The sequence below is a fragment of the Natator depressus genome, chromosome 3 (assembly GCF_965152275.1).
Source record: "Natator depressus isolate rNatDep1 chromosome 3, rNatDep2.hap1, whole genome shotgun sequence".
Taxonomy (NCBI): domain Eukaryota; kingdom Metazoa; phylum Chordata; order Testudines; family Cheloniidae; genus Natator; species Natator depressus.
The window spans coordinates 131,732,509-131,755,809 of NC_134236.1; the positions used below are offsets into that span (position 1 = coordinate 131,732,509).

At 41.0% G+C, this 23,301-nt stretch overlaps 1 protein-coding gene across 4 annotated transcripts in view; it reads left to right on the plus strand.

Annotated features, from left to right (window-relative positions):
* The window catches only part of DISC1 (DISC1 scaffold protein), a 357,679-nt gene that overhangs the window by 198,327 nt on the left and 136,051 nt on the right, over window positions 1–23,301 (plus strand). The gene's annotated exons all lie outside the window — the stretch shown is intronic.

A 23,301-nucleotide genomic window follows, 5' to 3' on the forward strand; every position in this document is an offset into this window, starting at 1 on the left:
GTTTAACTGGAGAGGTGTTAATTTGAGCTAACACTACCACAAAGACAAGTCAGTTTCCTTTTCTGAAAGTTTATACTAGTTTAATTATTTCAGTGGTGAAGTTGATAGTCTTTCACCATAGACAACAGATGCTTAATTTTTCTAGATAGACAATCAGACCAGTGGCATGTCATTGGTTGCCTTCTCTTTCCACTCCTGCTCTGTGCTTTTCTTTCATATTACTTTCTATCTTTAGAAAAACCTTCTACTTCCCCTGCATCGAAAGCCCCCTCTATTCTCCTCCACACTTCTTGAAACCTACGACTTTGGCAAAGCCTTGCTGTGTTGATCTCTTCATTGACTGTTTCTGCATATTTTCTCTGTTGAACTGTTATATTTTTTATTTGTGAGACTTTTAAGAATTGAGTTTTGTTTATTGAAATAACACTCTTTTGGTAGCTTAGAAGGAGCTGTTTTTCACAAGAAATTTGAAACACTGACTAGAATGTAAGTATGTGTGTTTCTTGTGTTTAAATTAGTCACTTATATTGTACTTTATTAATATTGTTGATTTCTCACTGTAACTCCGATATAACGAAGCAGACGTCAAGGGGAGAGATTTAATCACACAATAATCAGGGCTGGAATTTTAAATAGGACACATCATTAGCATGTTAATGGATTTTCTCACTTTTTGCCAGCTGCCCAAGTATAAAAGATATTGCAGATGTAGTGCAAAAATCTGGCTTGGCTTACTGTGCTGTGAACTGTCAGGGATTTGTGTAGGAGACTTAAAAAATACAAAAGGATTTTTAATGAGAATATCAGAAGTATTTTAGATTGCTTTTTATAATAGTGATGTCAGCTGAAAAGTTAAATATATTGATTTATATTTTAGGATAAGATAATATTGATTTGCACTTATTGGCTCTTTACAAAAACAGCCAACTATTACTATTATCTTTTTACAGCTAAAACCAAGCCTAGAGAAGTGAAATCATTTGCTCGAGATCATATTGTGAGCTAGTGACTGAGCAGGGAATAGAACACTGGTTTCCTGACTCCCAGCCTCTTGCTTTAACCACTGGAATTCATTAGAGTAAATAGGTGAATTTGAAAAGATCTGCCGACCAAATCTGTCTCTAAAGCAGTGCTGTCATGGTAGGGAACATTTTATTGTATGGTAGCCCAAGACAACCCAAACCATATTCCAGAAAAGTGATATTTAATTGGAAAAAGCACAATGAAGGGCAACAAAACGATTAGGGGTGTGGAACAGCTTCCATATGAGGAGAGATGAAAAATATTGGGACTGTTCAGCTTGGAAAAGAGACTAGTCCTCAGTTTGCCTTGTTGTCATCACTGAAGGGCAGATTTGCCTGCTAGGTTTGCTGAATTCCTTTTCTTAGCTCTGTTCAGCAAACTGCTGTGCATATTACACTTTTGGAAAAGTGTATGTAGCTAACTAATATATGGCTACACAAAACCGGGAGAACTATATTTTCTTGATTTAAATGCCAGATTGTCTTTGCCAATTCACTTTAAGTAGAACTTTCTAGCATGAATGATTTTCTTAGGGAGGTACCATCCATGTGGCATTAACATAAAAAAATCCCTTCACACACACATCAAAACAATGTTTGGTGGGCTTGCACCCGCCCACCTCCCAGGTTTTTCCAATACGACCCCACTACAAAGCCATAAATATAACTGGGAAGTCTACAATCTGTGAAAATCAGAATGTATAGACTCAGTGGTTATGTTGAATAACATGGAATACATTCTCTGGAATGGGTATTCAAGTATAACAAGAAGAAAGTAGCTAAAATAATAGAATTGACTGGGAAGTCACTATTTTAAAGATTTGTTAAATAATCTTAAACTGGTTTGCTTGCCTGGTTGAATAAAATCATTGTACAAGATAAAATGGACTTGTACAGCACTTTGTAGAATGCCAGAAATGAAGATATAAGCATGATTTGAATAGTATTCAGCAAAAATATTTTGCATGTATATCATATTGTGCATTGTGGCTGTTTACTGGAGCAATAAATGATGAACAGAAGTTTTAGAACTGAAAATAAACATCAGAAATGTGTAAGGAAAAAAAACTCTTTGATTTATCTCTTGTTTTTGGACTGATCCTGCCCTCCTTGCTTCTAAACTCCTATTGACTTAAGTGAGAGTTTTGTTTGATTAAGGATTGCTGGTTCAGCCTTTAAAACTCTTACCAGCTCACTTGCAGAGTGGTTGGGGCTTCCTGTGAGTGAACATCATTATTTATAAAATAAACAAATTGAGTAGAACAGATGGGAAGTTTAAGGAGTCTGGAATTTTCTTTTCAGAAGTACAAGTATGAAGCATATTTGCCAGGCTCAGAGCTTCTACAATCATTTACTATATGTTTGCAATGTTGTTGTAGCTGTGTTGGTCTCAGGATATTAGAGAGCAAGGGGTGAGGTAATATCTTTTAGTGGACTAACTTCTGTTGGTAAGAGAAACAAGCTTTCGAGCCTACGCAGACCTGAAGAAGAGCTCTGTGTAAGCTCAACAGCTTGTGTCTTTCACCAACAGAAGTTGGTCCAATGAAAGCTATTACTTCATCCACCTTGTCTCTGACATTCAGTATACACGTGCTACGTGGTTATACAGTATATTTATAAGTGACTTGTCCTTTAATGAAGAGAAACCTATACAGAGTTCTGGTTTTTTAATACATTTCTTCCAGATATAAGGCTTGTACTTGGGTTCTGAAAATTAAAATATACAATTATAATTTATCAGAATGTACCTCAAAATATGGTAAGAAATTCATCCTATTGTTTTTATTACAGTTAGTGTTCAATAAACTATATATTCAGTCATTGTACAGGATGCAGTTAACTACCCTGTAACTTAATAATCATGTGGGTACCAGAAACCATTAATGGGTACTTAAATAATACAGGCTTTGCATAATCAAATATTTATGAACAGGGGTCTTTCTGACTCTCTGGCAAACCCAGATATTCATAGAACATGATTTGATTTTACCTAACTAATGATGAATGGTTATTCCAAAGTGTTCTCTGACTGAATTTTTTTTAAGATATATTTTTGTACTCTGTCAGTTTGGGCCAATTTAATCTGTGTCAGAAATCTCCATATAATCAATAAAAAGTACACGGTAACCCCCTTGTGGAAAAGCTTTTTTCTTCATTTAAATATCTAATATTAACAGTAGCTGTTAGAGTGGAAAATAAGGAAGCCTTTTATAGCTTATTTTTTTCTATTTTTTTTAGAAATATCTAGAAATTAATTGTTATAAAACTTTACTGAATTTTAACTGTTCCCAAAAAGGACCATCTGAAAAGCTGTTCATACCACACTGTGACAAAATCATCCCAGGTGTAGTTTAATTGATTTCCATGGAGCTATTATATAAGAAATGATTTGGTCCAATATGTTTGCAGCATCTGCACAAAATAAGTTCTCTGGGCTGAATAGGTTCTCCATAGAGTTTCCACAATTAATCATATATTTGAGACTGACTATTTGATCCTAAACTGAAAAGTTGAACCTTTTGATTGTATCTTTTTAAAGAAATAATTAAAGGGAGATGTCCTAGTGTGTAATAGATGGGCTTCCATCAGAAGGAAGCTAATCCCAATCACATTATATGTCCACTTCCAATTTGAACAAGGTTATTACTTTCTACAGGACCCAATATATGCTCTAGAGAAATTCTATGAAATGCTTGTTGCTAAAACTAGAGCTTGAAGGGAGTGGGTTATTGCTTTTGTCTATAGCCATATCTTTTTAAACTGTGACCTTGTCAGATTTCACAAGGTAAGTAGAGTGAGCCCTTATTGGTAGTTGGTTATGAAATCCAAGATGTTGTAGGAAATGGTGTTGGTGATTGGATTGGTGGCATTCTTCCTTCTGAGTTGGCATTCAGCTGATGCTCCAGCATGGTGCTGGACAGCTTTCTTTCAGGCAAGATATAAAACCAAGATCCTTAATAATTTTTTTTTAAAGATCTTATAACTATCTTTGCAAGAATAGGGGTATATTACGCAAATTCCAGTTTGAGTGATTACATGCTGATGGTTTAAATTCCCACTGCCATTTCTTTTGGAGAAGGTGTTCTTTACTTCCTGGTCTTAATTCTTGGGTAGTGGTAAATATCTTCCATGCTCCAACTCATTAGTAGCAGCATCTGAGTGATTGTTGAAGAGATTCCTGTGTTTATGGTATTTCTGAAACATTTGGAATCTTTCCGGATAATAGCACTATGTAAAAGTTTTATTTTTGTGAATTTCAAATATAGGATTGATAAAAGAACAATTTAAAACTGGATGACCATTACAGCAGAGCAATAGGTCTCCTATAGTTAAGACCATCTTTTTGCTTAAAGCTTGACTCTTCTAAGTTCTCTAAAAGCTACAGGGTTACTTAAAATTTGGTGTGTTTCATGAGTGTGTGGAGTTCTGTTAGTCATCCAAGTTTGGGGCCATTTGTCCAAGGGGTCTCAAGATACAGTGCTTCTCACCCCCCCCCCCCAAAAAAAAAAAAAAGGCTTTTCTTAAAGTTTAGAGATTCTGGCAACCTTTTTTTGTTCACAGATAGAGGGCAAACTAGGGCTCAGATCATCATACCACAGTGTTCAACTCTCCAGGTTATCCCAACAGCATGCATGGCACCCACCAGCCCTTTGGAGAAAATATAATTAAAACGTTATTTGAAAAAGATTCTGCTTCTCCAGTTAGGCGAGTAGCAAGCCTCATGTGCTTATTCCCACTCCTAAGGGATTATTCTGAGCATGTGCTGGAGGGACCCGGGGGGGGGCTAACTATCTGGAATACTATGTCTACATCACAGGACCTCGGTGGCTCCAAGGACACGTCATTGCCATTGAATCTGAGCACCACCCCAGGCACCAGCCCACAGCAGAAATCTGAAGTTAAAAAAAAAAGCACGTGTATTGCTCCAGTCTGCCTGTATCAAAGGGGGGTTATTATTTTGGGGAAATGTAATCTGAGTACAGCAGAATATTCAGAAGATGGTGCAATTATTTTTGGAAAAGAAAGGAAAGAACACAAGAAAATGTTTTCTAGGAAGGGAGGGTAATTAGGGGCAGAAGCGTAGGTAGCAACAAGGGGAGAATTGCAGTTGGGGAATTGGGTGAGGGGGAAGGGCAGAACACTGGGAAGGGGGAAATGGGGGTGAGTGACAAGTAGACTGGGGGAGAATAGGGCAGGAGTGCCTGTCAATTTAATGGGATGGGATGGGATGGGATGGGTGGGGGAGGCTGGAAATGTTGGTTGGGGAAGGCTACATGTTGCAGGAAATGGTGTGGCAGTGCAGTGAACAAGGAGATACAGGCACCAATCTTCTCTCACATGCTTAAATCTCGTGTAACACTCCTGTAATTAAACTGTCAAGGTTTTGGGACACAGACGATGGGTGAGAGTTCTCTCACCAGCCCTGTTAGCAACTACATACTGGAAACAGTTCAAAGCACAACGATTATCCATGTTCCACTATAACAAAATGTACAGGATGGGGGAGGAGCACTGAGGAATCACATAGCGACCATGTGGCAAAGACCACTGGACTGGGACTGTTCCTAGCTGTGCCTCTGGCCTGCCAAGTGACCTTCACTTCACCTCTCTGTCTGTTTCCCATCTGTAAAATGGGAGTAATGATATAAAGTTCTTTGAGATCTAGTGATGAAAAGCCCTATATAAAAGCTAGGTCTTTTGATAATAAACTAGATACAGTAGCATATTAGCTTCAACCCTAGTTGAGAACTACAACTGCCTTAATGACCACTAACTCTGACCAACAAACATTTCTCTCTCTTTAAAGAACTTGAAAATTAAATGGCAAGAAAATCACTTAAGTCAGAGTTAAGGATGCCTGGTGATAGCTTATGCCCTTCCAGAATGTTGACTTCAGTGAAACTCAATCTTCTGAAATCCAAACAATACAGAGTGAAGATAATAGACTCCCTTTGACTTCAATGTACTTTGGATCAGGCTCTTCGTATGTTGGATGCTCTTAGGTGAGCCTTTACTCCATCCATCCTTATGAGAAGGGCCCTACCAAACTCACGGTCCATTTTGGTAAATTTCATGGTCATGGCATTTTAAAAATCTTGAATTTCATGGCTTCAGATATTTAAATCTTAAATTTCATGGTGTTGTGACAAAGCAGGAATACATATTTAAAAATGGCAAAATGTACACATGTAAAGCCTTTAAGTCAGCATTTCTCAATCTGGGATCCCAACCCAAAAGCAGGGGGTTGCGGTATTGCCACCTTTTCTTCTGCGCTACTGCTGGTGGGAGTGCTACCTATAGAGCTGGGCGCCAAGCTGCAGCGCTACTCTCAGGCCGTCCAGCTCCAAAGGCAGCGCAGAAGTAAGGGTGGCAATACCACAACCCCCCTAAAATAGGCTTGTGACCCCCTTTTGGGTCGAGACCCCTAGTTTGAGAACCGCTGTGTGTTTTTTTTTTATACTTTTACCCCATAGTACTATAGGATAGGGTAAAAGTATGCAAAAGACCAGATGTCCCAGCAGAGACCAGATTTCACTACCTGTAAACGTGTTTTTCATGGCTGTGAACTTGGTAGGGACCTACTTATGAGACTTGTTAGTTTAGGAAATCTTCACTTAAATTGGAAAAAAATGTTTAATCAATACTTTATGCTGCAGCCATAGAGACATGGTGAAATCTGACCACAGAACAGAGGTGTTAGTTCTTTAGGTACAGTATTATGGTATTCACAAGATAGTAAAAATGTAGTTACACAAGGTAGAGTTTGATCAGCACTTTTGGGATTACTACTGTTTTCTTTTGAAAATTACCAAGGATCTTTAGTTACCACAAATGCTTACAGCTGTCAGATTTTACAACTTTTATTTTGTTCCCTTATACCAGTATAAATATAGTGTAACTCTATTTGAGTCAATGATATACATGAGCATAAAAATTGTCCTCTAACATTTATGCTAGGGTATTGGTTTGGTAACCGCATAGAAAAGTACAACTTAATGAGTTACCATAGCAACTTCATATTGGGGGTTTCTTTGGACGTATCCCAAATAATATCAATATAATGATCAGGCCTGCCCCAGTTTATGACCTGACAAGGACGAGACCACAGCATAAGGTAGTCTTAACTCCTGTGATTTTAATTGTATAAGATATAATCAATAAATCACTTTTAGAACCTTTGTGATGTAAGGTACTATAAAAATTGAAGCTGAAGTTTTTAAAACTGACAAAGTTTTGGATGGTGAATTCCCATTAAAATTAATATGAATTGGTCATCCAAAACCTCCAGACAGCTTTCAGAACATCAGCTGTATGATAATATTTACCATTAGAGCAAATATCATCATCTGAGCAAATCACTGTAATTTCACAAAAGGCTGTGTCACAATTCAGTACTTAAGTAGGTGCTCAACTTTAAGTATGTACTTACCTCCATCTCTGTTCATGTGACAACTGTGCTTAAAGTTAAGCACATGCTTAAGTACTTTGTTGAATTGGGCCTGATATACCTTATTTGGGAAAGGATTTGATAGTCTTATTCTAACCTGGAATTTGGAGCATTTAGAATAACCAACAAAATACTGTGTGAAGTAGTCTTTTGTCTTGATTTTTTCTTCTTCCTTTCTTCCCCAAATATATAAGGATGAACCTTTCCAAAGAATTACTTAATCCTTTCTCAGAGTTAAAAATTTGTATTTGTACCCATTGTTGTGATAGGAATTAAGGAGTGTTGAGGAGCACCAGCCTCAAAACCGAAAAACGCTAGCAGATTTTCTAGGAAAATGTCCTCTTCATTTCCTTTTCGCCTTGAGATGTTGACCTTTGAGAGTGTCTCTTGCAGTCATGTAACATTAAATACAAAGTTATTTCTAATGCTGATTTAAGTGGACATGTAGGTCCATTTTCAAAGTTAAGGTAGTCTTGTCTGTCTAATTATTTTAGCTTGTAAATCTTTAACTAGTGTATTTAGGTTTTGATAAGAATGTCTTTTGTAGGATTAAAAATTATATCTCAAACATCTTAGGCAGAAAATCATTTTGGTTTCCACTTTCACAACTGTGGAGACAAATTAAATGAAATTCTAAGAACCAAATTCACTGGTGAAGTTAATGATAGTGTATATGGCATAGTAGGTGTAGTTTGGTTATAAAGATGAAATTCACCTTGGCTTGGTGCCAGAACAAGGCCCATTTAAGTCCAATAGACGGCTTCAAAATGGGACTTAAATGATGCATATACTTTGTGTTGGCTTCCTGCACCAGGGTGATTTCACTCAATATGAAAGTAAGTGGTAAAGTGTGGAGCAATTGCCACTGAACTGCCTTTCAGAGACTGCCCAAAAAGTTTAATTTAACAGACTGGTTGGTTTATCAGGAAAAGCAGTTAGAAGGATGATGGGTTTTCTTTTGTTTTTAAAAGGAGAGTTCCCTTAGTTTAACTTACCTCCTCCTATTAATTGTATTTCCTGCTAGCTCCTTTCTGTCCCTCACTTCATTATGTTTGCTTTGCACACCCATTGAATGCCCAATTATTGCAAGTTATTGCTGCTTTGCCATTTATAGGTCAGGTCCATCTCTCTGTTACTCCATTTTTAGTTTGATGTAAATTTGTTTAAATCAGTGGAGTTATACAGTAGAGCCTCAGAGTTATGAACACCAGAGTTACGAACACCAGAGTTACGAACTGATTGGCTGACCATACACCTCATTTGGAACCAGAAGTACACAATCAGGCAGCAGCGGAGACCAAAAAAAAAAAAAAAAGCAAATACAGAATAGTACTGTATTAAACGTAAACTACTAAAAGATAAAGGGAAAGTTCAAAAAAAAATTGACAGGGTAAAGAAACTGTTTCTGTGCTTGTTTCATTTAAATTAAGATGGTTAAAAGCAGCATTTTTCTTCTGCATAGTAAAGTTTCAAAGCTGAATTAAATCAATGTTCATTAGTAAACTTTTGAAAGAAGAACCAGAACGTTTTGTTCAGTTACGAACATTTCAGGGTTACGAACAACCCCCATTCCCGAGGTGTTCGGAACTTTGAGGTTCTACTGTACTAACACAAAATTGGAGTAACAAAGTGGTGAATTTGGCCCTCATATAAAATATGCAAACTTTAGACTATTTAGATCAACGTTGAATTTGATTCTAATTCTGCAGTGACTTCTTCTGAAGACATATTAGGCCAAACTCAACTGTGATGTAACTCATTTGTGAACTTATTTGTGAAGATCAAGCTGCAGACTCACTCTTGGCTTCATCGTTCATGAGTAATATGGCCATCCCAAACTCATGCTGATAAAACTTCATACCAACATACCACCATATATGTGCAGAATACACCACGTTTGTTCCATTGGGAAGCTGGGAGACTCTTCTGATGTTATATAGCTCCCATTTCTAGCCCTGCAGCATGGTAGATACCATTCTTTGAAAATATGGAAGTTTAAAATATCAAAAACCCATCACTGGCCCACGAATAAGTTTGTTGCCCATTCTGGGCCTCAGGGCTGGGGTAATTTTGAGTGGGGAATTACGCATCTGGGAGAATAGTAAAAATTGTGGCTGATGGAAGGTGTGTGGAATGTTAAAATAAGTCCCAGAGAGATGGATTACTAGACCAGAGGCCCAATGATGCTGTCAACCTGTATAGCTACATTTATATATAGCTACAAATAGATTTTGAAGGGTGTTGCAAAGAAAGGTTAATATTATTATCCCTGTTTTACATATGAGGAAACTGACACTCACAGTAGATTGGTTTTGTAGTTCATTGGATAGCTTTGTACTTCCACATGGATATTTTCTCCATGCATTTCATTGAGCATATATATGAGGACTTCTGTTCTATGCCACTCTGATCCTGAATTTTTAGCAGGTTGAAAATTTGAAGGCAGCACTTGGTGTATTCAGAAACAGAAGTTTTATTGAATTAAATATGAAAATGAATGATACAATCGATACAGAATTTTTTGTTTATTTTTATATAAATATCAATTAATTTTATTCTGCATCAAACATTTATTTGTCACTGTGCTACTGATTTTTGATTGACTGCATAATTACATTAATGAATTTGTCAAATGAAAGAGTGGAGGTTTTTGGAGCAGGGGAGGTCAATTGGCACTTATGGCACCCAAGAAAGTGTCAAGGGTTTTTGAGTATGCTTTGCCTCATTCCCTTTCCTTTGAGGACTGGGTGGAGATGACTGAAATACTGGGGAGTTGTCCTCATTCAGTTTGTCTAATTAGGCAGTTCAAATACTGCATTGGTTTGCATTCAGTTCATATTTTGAAAGTTTTATTCATAACTATAAGGGCTAGAAATCTTTTGAGAGGACCCACAAGTCTTGAACCCAGATCTGTGGGTCTGTAGGCAACCTTCACATCCTGGCTGCCATCTGGCAGCTTGGTAGTAACTTGTGGACGAGTGGCTAATGGAACCCTGGCCCCACTAGAGGCACCTCCCACAGGTGTCCTGATTGGAAGAGTGCTTGGTCCCACTGATTGGTCTGGCTGTGCTACTTAGGCCAGAAGGAAGCATAGGAAGTCATCTGTGCAACTGGATGAATTCCTTGCTGGCTGCTACATCAGAACCTGGCCTTTTTTTCCAGAGTCCTGGTCCCTGCTCTCCTGCCTTGTTCCTGATCCCTGACTCTGGCTCAGACCCTTTGCTTGACTCTCTGACTCTGCCCCTTCGTTTGACTCCTGATTCCAATTCCTGCTACAGCCACTAGGGATGATGGCCCCAGCCCTAGCCCTGATCGTGACACCTTTTCTTTTTTGTTTGTTTAAATGGAAATGTGGGTGCTGCTGTACTATTCTGTTATAGAGTTAGATTCTAAGGCAAATTCTGCAGCGGCAGAAATGTGGAATATGCTCTTTGGGGCAGATATTGTCTTTTTGTTCTGTGTTGGTTCAGCACCTAGCACAATGAGGTTCTAGTTCATGACTGAGGTTCGTAGATGCTACAGAAATACAAATGATAATAATACATGGGGCCTTGTCTATGACTTTGTCTCTATGAATCTTACATAATGTCTGCTAATACTGCTGTAATTGTACTGTTGTGTTAATAAATATATTTTTAGAATTTAGCTTATAGTACAATATCTTGGCCTATTAGTGAATTTTTCCCCCGGTAAATATTCATCCATAAATTTTGTTAATGTTTTCAAGTGACAATATATGGGACAAATGGTGCACTCTCATAAGAGTGTGGAATTCTAAGGAAGTCAATAGAATTGAGTACACTTACACCAGTGGCAAATTTCCTCAGTGAGTGAAAAATCTGATCATTTTCTGGGACATGAAATTTCATTTCTGCTTTGATATTGACTGAGAATAGTCTGAAACAGCAGCTGGGAGTAGGAAAATCTAAGCACAAGAAACCCTTGGGATGCTGCTCTTGTATAAATGTAATACAGGAGCAGCACTTTTTCATGTCACTCTTTTTATGAAATATAATAATTTTATTTTTCATTGCCTTTCACATAGAGTAGCTTGATCTTTCTTAAATAAAAATATTTTTAATAGAATTTTAAGGTTATTACACAAATATATGAAATCTAGGGAGTACAAGTTTAAGGAAGCTTGCTGTTTGTTAATTATTGATATTTTAAAATAAAAGCATTACATATATGTTAGATTGTGCCATAGTGAAAATTCCCTTTCTTGTTGTTCTTACCGTCTATTTTCTTGGCCTTTATCAAGTTATTGTTCTTTGTATTTCATCAAGTCCCAGTTGATGGCTATGAACTTAACAGAAGCCTAATGTTTTTAATTGAAACCAAAGGGTTGATTCTTTTTTTGTTTGTTTTTCTTTCTTTCGTTGTATAAGCTGAAGTACAAGTTTGGAAGATAAGGGAATGGTGTCTAATGGCTGGAGCAAGGAACTAGTACTTGGGTCTGATCTACACTTAAAAGATAGTTTACATAGATACACTGCTCAGAGGGATGAAAAATTCTAAAGTAACCCCATGGGTAGATGGATGGAAGAATTCCGCTGTCGATCTGGCTACTGCCTCTCGGAGACCTGGATTACCTACAGCAACAGAAAAAACTCATCCATTGCTGTAGGAAGCATCTGTACTACTGTGCTACAGTGACATGGCTACAGCTGTAGCTGCGCTGCTCTAGTGCTCATAGTGTAAGACATGGCCTTGGGATTCTTATGCTTTATTTCTATTCAGAACTCTCTGACTGTATTACTGTGAGAGTTTGGTCAAGTCACTTAACCTATCTGTAAAATGGAGATCATATTTGCCTGCTCACTGGAATGTTGTGAGGCTTATAGCCGCAGGATTCTGCTCAAGCACAGGAGTCTGTGCTAGCAGATTGCATGGCAAAATCAGGGCCTAAATCACAAATAATCACAAAAAGCTTGAGATACTTGGATAGAAGGTACTATAGAAGTGATTATTATTATTTAGGATTACCTGTCAAATCTTTACTGGTAGACCTGAATCTCAGAAACCAATTTTATGGGAATGGGGGAGTTATCTTGATTTAATTGGATATCAGAAAAGGTGTGTTTTTGGTCTGTTCTTTCATCTGTTTAAATCCTGATTAAAAAAATACATTGAAATAGTGGAACATAAAACTTAAAATGTTGGTAAGTGAAAGAGGATTCAGTCATCATATCTGTAGCAAATGTATTTGGTTTGATGTGCACATTGAAGGCTTGGGTAAAGATAAACGGAGGCAATGTTTGCCAAGCTGCATAAGATTAAACAGTTCATTACCTGTTGGAATTATCAAGCGGAACACACACTGCATTATTTGGACTATAATCTTTATATACTTTTGGCTAGATTATACTTTTATCTAGCAAAGTGTATTGAAATATGATTAATAATGTGCAGGATGGAGTTAAAAATGACAGGGTGGAATGAGATGTAATATTGTAGAACCAAAGAAACCTGCATCTAGTGGCATGAAAACAATATGAAATCCTTTTTATGATGGAATTTTTCTTACTTAAATTTTAAAACCTGCACATGTGAAATTTCCTATGCCACATTCCAAATGAAGGGCATAACAAAATTAGCCACTTTAAGAAGTATAGGTTTGATTCCTAAAGGTACTGAGAACCCCCAATTCCCATAAAAGTTAGTGGGAGTTGCAGGTATCCTGCATCCCTCAGTATCAGGTGCTTCATTTGCTTGAGTTGTGAACATACACATACTGAACGAAATTCTGGCCCCACAGGGTCAGGATTTCACCCACTGAATTGTTTTGTTATTTTAAGACTACCAGGGTCCATTTCTGCCCTCAGTTACATGGGTGCGACTTCCATTCACTTTGCTAGAAGTTCCACCCCTACAAAAAGGGGCAGAACTGGGTCACAGATTATTTTTAACTAGAAAAACCCTTTCATTGCATAGTCAGCAATCTTCTGTTACTAACAAAGAAGATCCTCTCTTGCAGTTTTTATTCAGGCTAAAATTTAAGTTATTTGAATTATCTTTATTTCATTGAGTTTAGAGTCCTTGTCCTAAAATAAAAATTACATTGAGAGAGTCAGTGTTTTTCTGTATCTAGAAGATGCCATTTGTGTTTTTTTTTTAGTTCAGGGAATTAACAATGTAGAATTTCCAGACAAAACTGTGATTGGCTCTGGCAATTATTCTTGTTGTTGCAAAAACAGGATTGACCTAAAGAAAATGTAATGATTTCTCATTTCCAAATCTCAGATGTATCATACTCTGCTATATTCAAACATTGTTACTATTATTTTTTGTTTGTATTATGGTAGTAACGTCAGGGTACTATGCAGTGTCTCCATTTATGGAAAGACACAGTCCCTGCCCCAAGGAGCTCACAGTCTAAGATGTCAAGCAATGGGCAAAGGGTGTGGGGGAGAGAGAAAATATAATCAGAGGTGGATTTTTTTAAATTAGTATCAACTGTCTTTCAACTGACCTCTTCCCTACCCATTATTAGTTGGCTAACGTCCTGTAAATTTAATTGTCCTATAAGTAAACTAGATAATGAACACAACTGAATGCTTAAAGACAATTCTTGATTTTTAAAGGTGACCTTGATTTTTAATGGTAAAATTAAAGTCTTGTAGTGACATTTCCTCAATTTGTAACTGTTAGAGAGCTTATTCCTTCACTCTTCCACTTCCCTGGTCCTTCTCGCATGAACAGAGAGCAACAATACCCGAAGTCCGAAGGTGCAAACAATTCGATGTTTATTGGGGTGAACTTCCAGCAAGCTTAAATACAAGTTCCTTTTTCCTTATTTTCGAATCCCCACTTACTTCCTGTTTGCCCCTAATTTATATAGTAATATTCTTAGCTATACCTTAACCAATCATTCTACTGAAATTTAACTAACCAATCCTAACATATTGTAACATGATTAGCTAACCAATTATATCCCACCACCTTAGTTAGTTTACACCCAGCAAAATTAATTATACAGCAGACAGAAACAATCACAGAACCAGACAGAGATTATACAGACAAACAATAGCAAAGTGGGAACTATAATGACAAAACAATACAGAAGTGAGGATTTCACATCCCAGCTATTGATAAGCGAGTTCTTGCCAGACAGGATGCTATCAAACTGAGTTTCCTTTTACATTTTCTAGGCACTTCCCTTTCTCTGGAAGTGATAGGAATACAATCCTGTCCTGATAGTGCCTGACAGCCCAATAGCACCTTATTTCAATGTGACTAGTTTGGAATGTGAGGATGTGACTGTTCGCTTCCTAGCTTATGGCTGCCTCTGCTGCTTAGCCAAAGGCCTTAGCCTAAAAACAGGGCCTCAAACTGTCACAGTAAGAGAAGGCCCTTACACCAGCAGACAGTGATTTTGATTCTTTCTTTTATACCTCTAGAACTAGCCAAGTGATAAGAATAACCCTAAATTCTTAAAGTACAGGCCTTTGCAGACAGGCCTGAATATCTATATCCTAACAGTAACAATATGTACTGAATACCACCAATAACCAGGCTGGGTGATGTGTACTACATTATACATCAAGTGTTCAAAGATTTACACCTATATTTCCCTGATTACATCTGCACCGGCAGAATTTCCCCAAGTATCTGTTGCCCGTGAAAATGGGATAACCATTTGTTTATGCAGCTAGTGCTACCAGTTTACATTCACATATGCATGCTAGGTGCCCATATATGAGTTTATGGACTCGAGTGCTTGCTCTAATTTTGTGGGTGCAACGTAGGCACCTGCTTTTGAGAATTTACCCTTGGAAATTGAAATCTTACAGGTTTTTTGCTTCTAGAGTTTTTAATTTCTGTGCTATATGCCTTTCATTTACCTGGACTCCTGGGAGCATTCAATATCTATTTGGGAAAATATGGCAAAATGTCTTCACTCCTAGGTACCACAATTTTAGTAAAAATAGGTAATAAATATTAACATCTTGTCAAGTATTTGACACACTTCCCTCATGGGCTAACCAATTCATCTGTCACTTTATTATTTTTGATACAGTATATATAAGGCACCTGTTGTGAACTGTAGGAGCCTCCACAATTACCATAAACACACACACAAAATTAATTCAGGTGACCCACTGTCAGCAGGAAATCACACCCCAAGTAAGACTTTCCCTGCTCAACCCACTCTTCCAGGAGTGACTGAAGATCCAGCAAAACCCTCAAAGTATGAACATATGTAACAAAAGCTAGGCAGTCCCAATCAAAGAAGCAGATATTACTGATGCTGTTTTCTTTGATTTTCTACAATCTTCTCATGTTGCTAAACTGAGCATCAGCTAGCGAGATCTCGTCCAAACACAATCCCCATTAGATATGGGGAAAACTGATCAACTGTACTTCTTGGAGCTGACAAACTAGAGATGTAGAACTGAGTGTTCTTATCTTACTGGTGTCCTTACACTAAGGGTATGTCTACACTATGAAATCAGGTCGAATTTATAGAAGTCGGTTTTTTAGAAATCGGTTTTATATATTCGAGTGTGTGTGTCCCCACAGAAAATGCTCTAAGCGCATTAAGTGCATTAACTCGGCGGAGTGCTTCCACAGTACCGAGGCTAGCGTCGACTTCCGGAGTGTTGCACTGTGGGTAGCTATCCCACAGTTCCCGCAGTCTCCGCTGCCCATTGGAATTCTGGGTTGAGATCCCAATGCCTGATGGGGCTAAAACATTGTCGCGGGTGATTCTGGGTACATATCGTCAGGCCCCCGTTCCCTCCGTCCCTCCGTGAAAGCAAGGGCAGACAATCGTTTTGCGCCTTTTTTCCTGAGTTACCTGTGCAGACGCCATACCACGGCAAGCATGGAGCCCGCTCAGGTAACTGTCACAGTATGTCTCCTGGGTGCTGGCAGACACGGTACTGCATTGCTACACAGTAGCAGCAACCCATTGCCTTCTGGCAGCAGATGGTGCAATATGACTGGTAGCCATCATCGTCATGTCCGAGGTGCTCCTGGCCGCATCGGCCGGGAGCGCCTGGACAGACATGGGCGCAGGGACTAAGTTTGGAGTGACTTGACCAGGTCATTCTCTTTAGTCCTGCAGTCAGTCCTATTGAACTGTCTTATGGTGAGCAGGCAGGCAATACGGATTGCTAGCAGTCGTACTGTACCATCTTCTGCCGGGCAGGCAAGAGATGGGGATGGCTAGCAGTCATATTGCACCATCTTCTGCTGGGCAGGCAAGAGATGAGGATGGCTAGCAGTCGTATTGTACCGTCTTCTGCCGAGCAGCCATGAGATGTGGATGGCTTGCAGTCCTTCTGCACCGTCTGCTGCCAGCCAAAGATGTAAAAGATAGATGGATCAAAACAAGAAATAGACCAGATTTGTTTTGTACTCATTTGCTTCCCCCCCCTCCCCTGTCTAGGGGACTCATTCTTCTAGGTCACACTGCAGTCACTCACAGAGAAGGTGCAGCAAGGTAAATCTAGCCATGTATCAATCAGAGGCCAGACTAACCTCATTGTTCCAATAAGAACAATAACCTAGGTGCACCATTTCTTATTGGAACCCTGCATGAAGTCCTGCCTGAAATACTCCTTGATGTAAAGCCACCCCCTTTGTTGATTTTAGCTCCCTGAAGCCAACCCTGTAAGCTGTGTTGTCAGTCGCCCCTCCCTGCGTCAGAGCAACGGCAAACAATCGTGCATCTGACTTGAGAGTGCTGTCCAGAGCAGTCACAATGGAGCACTCTGATGGGGCTAAAACGTTGTCGCGGGTGGTTCTGGGTACATATCGTCAGGCCCCCGTTCCCTCCGTCCCTCCGTGAAAGCAAGGGCAGACAATCGTTTTGCGCCTTTTTTCCTGAGTTACCTGTGCAGACGCCATACCACGGCAAGCATGGAGCCCGCTCAGGTAACCGTCACCCTATGTCTCCTGGGTGCTGGCAGACGTGGTACTGCATTGCTACACAGCAGCATCAACCCCTTGCCTTGTGGCAGCAGACGGTACAGTATGACTGGTAGCCGTCCTTGTGATGTCCGAGGTGCTCCTGGCCACATCGGCCAGGAGCACCTGGACAGACATGGGCGCGGGGTCTAAATTTGGAGTGACTCGACCAGGTCATTCTCTTTAGTCCTGCAGTCAGTCCTATTGAACCGTCTTATGGTGAGCAGGCAGGCGATACGGATTGCTAGCAGTCCTATTGCATCATCTTCTGCCGGGCAGCCATGAGATGTGGATGGCATGCAGTCCTTCTGCACCGTCTGCTGCCAGCCAAAGATGTAAAAGATAGATGGAGTGGATCAAAACAAGAAATAGACCAGATTTGTTTTGTACTCATTTGCTTCCCCCCCCTCCCCCGTCTAGGGGACTCATTCCTTTAGGTCACACTGCAGTCACTCACAGAGAAGGTGCAGCAAGGTAAATCTAGCCATGTATCAATCAGAGGCTAGACTAACCTCCTTGTTCCAATAAGAACAATAACTTAGGTGCACTATTTCTTATTGGAACCCTGCATGAAGTCCTGCCTGAAATACTCCTTGATGTAAAGCCACCCCCTTTGTTGATTTTAGCTCCCTGAAGCCAACCCTGTAAGCCATGTCGTCAGTCGCCCCTCCCTCCGTCAGAGCAACGGCAGACAATCGTTCCGCGCCTTTTTTCTGTGCGGACGCCATACCAAGGCAAGCATGGAGGCCGCTCAGCTCACTTTGGCAATTAGGAGCACATTAAACACCACACGCATCATCCAGCAGTATATGCAGCATCAGAACCTGGCAAAGCGATACCGGGCGAGGAGGCGACGTCAGCGCGGTCATGTGAGTGATCAGGACATGGACACAGATTTCTCTGAAAGCATGGGCTCTGCCAATGCATGCATCATGGTGCTAATGGGGCAGGTTCATGCTGTGGAACGCCGATTCTGGGCTCGGGAAACAAGCACAGACTGGTGGGACCGCATAGTGTTGCAGGTCTGGGACGATTCCCAGTGGCTGCGAAACTTTTGTATGCGTAGGGGCACTTTCATGGAACTTTGTGACTTGCTTTCCCCTGCCCTGAACCACATGAATACCAAGATGAGAGCAGCCCTCACAGTTGAGAAGTGAGTGGCGATAGCCCTGTGGAAGCTTGCAACGCCAGACAGCTACTGGTCAGTTGGGAATCAATTTGGAGTGGGCAAATCTACTGTTGGAGCTGCTGTGATGTAAGTAGCCCATGCAATCAAAGATCTGCTGATATCAAGGGTAGTGACCCTGGGAAATGTGCAGGTCATAGTGGATGGCTTTGCTGCAATGGGATTCCCTAACTGTGGTGGGGCCATAGACGGAACCCATATCCCTATCTTGGCACCGGAGCACCAAGCCGGCAAGTACATAAACCGCAAGGGGTACTTTTCAATAGTGCTGCAAGCTCTGGTGGATCACAAGGGACGTTTCACCAACATCAATGTGGGATGGCCGGGAAAGGTACATGACGCTCGCATCTTCAGGAACTCTGGTCTGTTTCAAAAGCTGCAGGAAGGGACTTTATTCCCAGACCAGAAAATAACTGTTGGGGACGTTGAAATGCCTATATGTATCCTTGGGGACCCAGCCTACCCCTTAATGCCATGGCTTATGAAGCCGTACACAGGCAGCCTGGACAGTAGTCAGGAGCTGTTCAACTACAGGCTCAGCAAGTGCAGAATGGTGGTAGAATGTGCATTTGGACGTTTAAAGGCGCGCTGGCGCAGTTTACTGACTTGCTTAGACCTCAGCGAAACCAATATTCCCACTGTTATTACTGCTTGCTGTGTGTTCCACAATATCTGTGAGAGTAAGGGGGAGACGTTTATGGCAGGGTGGGAGGTTGAGGCAAATCGCCTGGCTGCTGGTTACGCACAGCCAGACACCAGGGCGGTTAGAAGAGCACAGGAGGGCGCGGTACGCATCAGAGAAGCTTTGAAAACCAGTTTCATGACTGGCCAGGCTACGGTGTGAAAGTTCTCTTTGTTTCTCCTTGATGAAACCCCCCGCCCCTTGGTTCACTCTACTTCCCTGCAAGCTAACCTCTCTCCCCTCCTCCCTTTAATCATTGCTTGCAGAGGCCATAAAGTCATTGTTGCTTCACATTCATGCATTCTTTATTCATTCATCACACAAATAGGGGGATGACTACCAAGGTAGCCCAGGAGTGGTGGTGGAGGAGGGAAGGAAAATGCCACACAGCACTTTAAAAGTTTACAACTTCAAAATTTATTGAATGCCAGCCTTCTTTTTTTGGGGCAATCCTCTGTGGCGGAGTGGCTGGTTGGCCGGTGGCCCCCCCACCGCGTTCTTGGGCGTCTGGGTGTGGAGGCTATGGAACTTGGGGAGGAGGGCGGTTGGTTACACAGGGGCTGTAGTGGCAGTCTTTGCTCCAGCTGCCTTTGCTGCAGCTCAACCATACACTGGAGCATACTGGTTTGGTCCTCCAGCAGCCTCAGCATTGAATCCTGCCTCCTCTCATCACGCTGCCGCCACATTTGAGCTTCAGCCCTGTCTTCAGCCCACCACTTACTCTCCTCAGCCCGCCACCTCTTCTCCCGGTCATTTTGTGCTTTCCTGCACTCTGACATTATTTTCCTCCACGCATTCGTCTGTGCTCTGTCAGTGTGGGAGGACAGCATGAGCTCAGAGAACATTTCATCACGAGTGTGTTTTTTTTTTTCTTTCTAATCTTCACTAGCCTCTGGGAAGGAGAAGATCCTGTGATCATTGAAACACATGCAGCTGGTGGAGAAAAAAAAAGGGACAGCGGTATTTAAAAAGACACATTTTATAAAACAGTGGCTACACTCTTTCAGGGTAAACCGTGCTGTTAACATTACATACATAGCACATGTGCTTTCGTTACGAGGTCGCATTTTGCCTCCCCCTACCACGTGGCTACCCCCTCAACCCTCCCCCCTCCCCGTGGCTAACAGCGGGGAACATTTCTGTTCAGCCACAGGCAAACAGCCCAGCAGGAACGGGCTCCTCTGAGTGTCCCCTGAAGAAAAGCACCCTATTTCAACCAGGTGACCATGAATGATATCTCACTCTCCTGAGGATAACACAGAGAGATAAAGAACGGATGTTGTTTGAACGCCAGCAAACATACACTGCAATGCTTTGTTATACAGTGATTCCCGAGTACGTGTTACTGGCCTGGAGTGGTAAAGTGTCCTACCATGGAGGACGCAATAAGGCTGCCCTCCCCAGAAACCTTTTGCAAAGGCTTTGGGAGTACATCCAGGAGAGCCGCGAATGCCAGGGCAAAGTAATCCTTTCACATGCTTGCTTTTAAACCATGTATAGTATTTTAAAAGGTACACTCACCGGAGGTCCCTTCTCCGCCTGCCGGGTCCAGGAAGCAGCCTTGGGTGGGTTCGGGGGGTACTGGCTCCAGGTCCAGGGTGAGAAACAGTTCCTGGCTGTCGGGAAAACCGGTTTCTCCGCTTGCTTGCTGTGAGCTATCTACAACCTCATCATCATCATCATCATCTTCTTCATCCCCAAAACCTGCTTCCGTGTTGCCTCCATCTCCATTGAAGGAGTCAAACAACACAGCTGGGGTAGTGGTGGCTGAACCCCCTAAAATGGCATGCAGCTCATCATAGAAGCGGCATGTTTGGGGCTCTGACCCGGAGCGGCCGTTTGCCTCTCTGGTTTTCTGGTAGGCTTGCCTCAGCTCCTTCAGTTTCACGCGGCACTGCTTCGGGTCCCTGTTATGGCCTCTGTCCTTCATGCCCTGGGAGATTTTGACAAAGGTTTTGGCATTTCAAAAACTGGAATGGAGTTCTGATAGCACGGATTCCTCTCCCCATACAGCGATCAGATCCCGTACCTCCTGTTCGGTCCATGCTGGAGCTCTTTTGCGATTCTGGGACTTCATCATGGTCACTTCTGCTGATGAGCTCTGCATGGTCACCTGCAGCTTGCCACGCTGGCCAAACAGGAAATGAGATTCAAAAGTTCACGGTTCTTTTCCTGTCTACCTGGCCAGTGCATCTGAGTTGAGAGTGCTGTCCAGAGCGGTCACAATGGAGCACTCTGGGATAGCTCCCGGAGGCCAGTACTGTCGAATTGTGTCCACAGTACCCCAAATTCGACCCGGCAAGGCCGATTTAAGCGCTAATCCACTTGTCAGGAGTGGAGTAAGGAAATCGATTTTAAGAGCCCTTTAAGTCGAAATAAAGGGCTTCATCGTGTGGACGGGTGCAGGTTTACATTGATTTAACGCTGCTAAATTCGACCTAAAGTCCTAGTGTAGACCAGGGCTCAGACACATTCAGTGTCTTCCCCAGTGGCCTTGTAAATGATTGAATAGGAGTGGTGACGGAAGAGAACCATGTGTCACTCCACATCAGAGAGTACTCCTGGCAAACAAGCTATTGTCTATTACTATCCATTGGGCCCTCCCTGGGAAGGAACATTGGAGGCACTCAGTTCTGTCTGTCCCTCCCAGGGTCTGTATGTGTGTGAATACCTTTGTGATCAAGGGTATGTAAAGCAGCTGATAGATCTAAAATAATTTATCATGAAGAATCAATTTTCATCCATTACCAGAAAGAAATAATCAACCAATGAGAGCACTGCGGACCTGGAGCCAAGGAAATCTAAGGGCTCTAGATATTGCTAGAATTACTTTGCTACAATCTTCACAATCCTGTTCCCCTCCAAAACAAGCATTTGATGATAAGACATAAGAACAATCATACTGGGTCAGACCAAAGGTCCATATAGCCCAGTATCCTGTCTTCTGACAGTGGCCAATGCTAGGTGCTTCAGAAGGAATGAACAGAACAGGTAATCAAGTGGTCCATCCCCTGTTTCCCATCCCCAGCTTCTGGCAAATAGAGGCTAGGATTTTTCTAAAAAGGTTTATGGAGCAGGGACCTAATAATTGCTGACACTTGATCTTCCTAACAGGAGGCATTGTCAGTTGCCATAAGTAATGGGTATAGTCTCTCTCTGCTCTGTTTTATCAACCAGAAAGAACATGGGTCCTATTTTCAGGTTGTAGTCTGAAGCTTTCCAGAGCCTTGATGGACAAAATTGGCCATTAGTCCAAGGAGATTTCATGCTGGTTTCCCATATCCTTTTTGAGGTATGGTTTATTGATCCATGAAGGGTGAAAATCAGGTCTATGTAGCTGAGTAATTTTGTCATTGAAAGAAATTGAAAACTCTTCACAGCATGAGCCTCGTGAGTCTACTTTTGAGTGGAGACACTGAGATATAGACATTAAGGTGTCTATATCCTCCCCTCACAACAGTTGTCTGTCAGAAATTGTGAGAGTGGATCTGTAAGGAATAATGTGTAGATAATAAGTACAGAGTGTTGTTTGTTTAAAAAGACCCACAATATTGAAATGCATTTAATGTGCATGACTCATGTTTATTCATAAATTCAGAAACATACCCCCTAACTGAGGAGGGTGGGAGAGTGGGGGAAATGCTGGACTTGAATAAATAGATATGTGGGATATTTGCACTGATCAGATTGTTAGTAGTGGTAAGAATCAGAACAGATAGTTTAAAATAAATAAAACTGAGTAATGGACTTGTAAGGTTGCTGTGCTTTTGGCTAATCAGTTATTTTTCTCATTTTTGTCCTGAAACAAACACTTTTTATGCTCTAAGTGAATAAATATTTTCCCTAATATTCCCTCTAAAGATAGAACTAGTGTAGTAAAGATCTTTCATTATGTTAATTCTAATGGACACAGACAATATTTAAATCATCTGTGTCCCCTGCAGTCCCACTCCTGATAAAACTCAGTACAGCAAGCTGTCAAACAGAAGTAAAAAAGGGCATACAGTAACTGGAAGATTCCTCTCTTCAGAGCTTCATGGTTAAAACA